The sequence below is a fragment of the Ursus maritimus genome, unplaced genomic scaffold (genome assembly GCF_017311325.1).
Source record: "Ursus maritimus isolate PB19 unplaced genomic scaffold, ASM1731132v1 scaffold_30, whole genome shotgun sequence".
Taxonomy (NCBI): domain Eukaryota; kingdom Metazoa; phylum Chordata; class Mammalia; order Carnivora; family Ursidae; genus Ursus; species Ursus maritimus.
This window is the reverse complement of record NW_024425564.1, coordinates 8,552,621-8,555,624: the sequence shown is the minus strand read 5'-3', so window position 1 is coordinate 8,555,624 and position 3,004 is coordinate 8,552,621. Positions and strand designations below refer to the sequence as shown.

Here is a 3,004-nt window from a genome sequence, read left to right as displayed (position 1 = left end):
CTCAGGGTACAGTCTGCTTGACATTCTTTCCCGTTGCCTGCTCTCTCTAGTTATGCTCTCTCTCAAATTAGATCATAAACCTTAAAAATATATATATATATGCATATGGCTAGATTTACAAAATCAGCCTCTCCGAGCTGCATGAATCCATGAACTTAGATTTTGGGAATTCACTTGCATAAAAGAATGAGGTAAGTAAATTCCCTTGAGACTTATCAGGGGAAATTTTGGATGACCCAGGTAGGTGACAAACATCTTGATCACTCTGGTCTTCAACGTCTTCCATTAAAGGCTCTTTCCTCCCAGTCATCTGGAGTCATGGCCCCTGCAAAGCACCTTCTTCATTGCTCCCGTCACATCCTTGTTCCGCAGTGTATATATGACGGGGTTGACCATGGGGGTGACGATGGTGTAGAACAGAGAAACGAACTTGCCCTGATCCTGGGAGTAGTTGTTGCTGGGCTGGAGGTAAGCGTAGATGGCCGTGCCATAGAACAGGGAGACCACCGTGATGTGGGACCCACACGTCCCAAACGCTTTCCTCTGCCCTGCAGATGACTTTATTCTTAAGACTGCCCTGACAATCCGACCATAGGAGACTGTGATTAAGGCCACAGGGATGAGGAGAATGATCACACCGAGAAAGAAGAGCTCAGACTCATTCGCAGTCGTGTCAACACAGGCAAGCTTGAGCAGTGGCGGGACCTCGCAAAGGAAGTGATCTATTTTATTTCTCCCACAACGTGGTACAAGGAAGGTGAGCACAGTTTGCAATAAGGAGTTGGCAAAACCAATGACCCACGATGCAGAAGCCATGAGGGCACAGAGACGGGGGTGCATGACCACTGTGTAGTGCAGGGGCCTGCAGATGGCTGCATAGCGGTCAAATGCCATGACCCCTAAGAGAATGCATTCTGTGCAGCCCAACCCTAGAGAAACAAACATCTGAGCCACACAGCCGCCAAAGGAGATAGACTTGTCTGTTCCCCTGAGATGAACCAGGAGCTGGGGGACAGTGCTGGTCGTGTAGCACAGGTCCAGAAAGCTCAGGTTGGAGAGGAAAAAGTACATGGGAGTCTGAAGATGGGGGTCCAGGTGGGACAAGGCAATGATGGTGGTGTTTCCTAGCAGAGTGAACAGATAGATGATCAGAAGAACCATGAAGAGGACGAGCTCCAGCTGAGGCCGGTCCGAGAAACCCAGCAGGATAAACCCAGTGAAAGAACTGCCATTTTTCTGTTCCATCGTCTGTTAGCACATGTTTCCTGTCAGGACCAAGCGTTTAGCAAGTTTTAAAAGAAATCTTTAAGAAAGCATTTTGCAGGAGGAGGTGGATCGAGTATGTTATAGGACATGGCAATGGTCTAGGGGAAAGATGGCAGAGGAGTAAGGGTCTCCTTTTTTTAGCTGGTCCCCTGAATGGCGCTGGGTACCTACCTGACCATCCCGAACATCCATGGAATCAGCCTGAGATGCAGGAAGTTACATCTGGATCTCTACAAACGAACATCTCCCGCGCTGAGTATGAGGTATGAAGCTGGGAGCCGTGAAACCACGCACAGATATCGGAAGATAAACGGAAGGGGGCGGGAGCCGCCACGTTCGGGCACCGGGAAACGGTAGCCACCTACACGGGGGAGCCGGCGGACTCGCAGACGGCACCTGCGAGAAAACAGACTGTGAACATGAGCGGGGAGCGCGTGCCACAAGTCTTCTCACGGAACTCCGGTGTGCTCACTGGAACCAGAATGAGACCGGGAGCTCCAGGAGCACTCGGGGGGCTGCGCACCCACGAGAGAGCAGACTGAGACCATGAGCCCAGGAATGTGCGCAGGAACCAGGGCAGCTGGCGGTGTTAGAAGCACAAAAGGCAGAGACGGGCCGGCCTGCGAGTGAGGGCTGGGAGAGCGGCTGCGGGGCTCACAACCCGGGACTCTGGGGGGTTTTTAGCAGCACCGACAGAAACGGAGTCAGTGTGGCCCGGAGAGCTCAGTGAAGAGCAGACTGCGATCTCTCTGTTCTGAGACAGAGGTTGAATACGGTCACTTCTGCACGGACTCTCAGAACAGTCACAGAAAGCCACCAGGGAAATCAGCCACAGAACCAAAGCCCCCCAAAACTGGTTCTCACTGTGCCCATCCCTCCCCGCCCAGGGGACAGGGCAACTCTGCCCAAACAGGGTTACCTGAGTATCAGCGCGGCAGGCCCCTCCCCCAGAAGGCAGGCTGAAAAATCAAGAAGCCAAATCCCTAAGGCCCCTATAAAACAGATGCATCTTGCTTGGGTCCCAGTCAATAAATTGGACTCTGTACATCCCCTCAATCACTCCTCATCAGAATGAGAAGGAGGAGGAACTCCCAACAAAGGAAAGAAATAAAGACTTCTGCCACAGAACTCATGGATATGCATATAACCAAGTTATATTTCAGATGAACAATTATCAAGATGATATATAGGCTTGAGAAAAATATCAACGAAAATATAGAATCTCTAAGGGCTGAAATGAGAACAAATCTGGCAGAAATTAAAAAGGCTATGAATGAAATGCAGTCTAAACTGGATGCTCTGACGGCCAGGGTAAATGAGGCAGAGGACGAATTAGGGAGTTAGAGGATGAGATGATAGGAAACAAGGAAAGAGAGGTAAAATGGGGAAAGAAACTCCATTTTCATGAAAAAAAGCTACAGGAGATTACTGAATCAATGAAACATTCCAATGTTGGATTATCGGAATCCCAAAGGGGGTGGAAAAGAGAGAGGTCTAGAAGAGATATTTGAACAAACTGTAGCTGAGAACTTCCCCAATCTGGGGAAGGAAACAAGCATTCCTGTCCCAAGATCAATGAGAACAGACCAACACCACCAAATATAATAGTACAATTTGCAAATCTTAGATCCAAGGAAACAATCTTGAAAGGGGCGAGGAGGAAGAGATTCCTTACGTACAGAGGGAAGAACATCAGAATAACATCAGACCTATCCACAGAGACCTGGCAAGCCAGAAA

At 49.4% G+C, this 3,004-nt stretch overlaps 1 pseudogene; it reads right to left on the bottom strand.

Annotated features, from left to right (window-relative positions):
- Positions 1 to 306: 306 nt before the first annotated feature.
- Positions 307 to 1,260, bottom strand: LOC103681971 (annotated as a pseudogene).
- Positions 1,261 to 3,004: the final 1,744 nt, after the last annotated feature.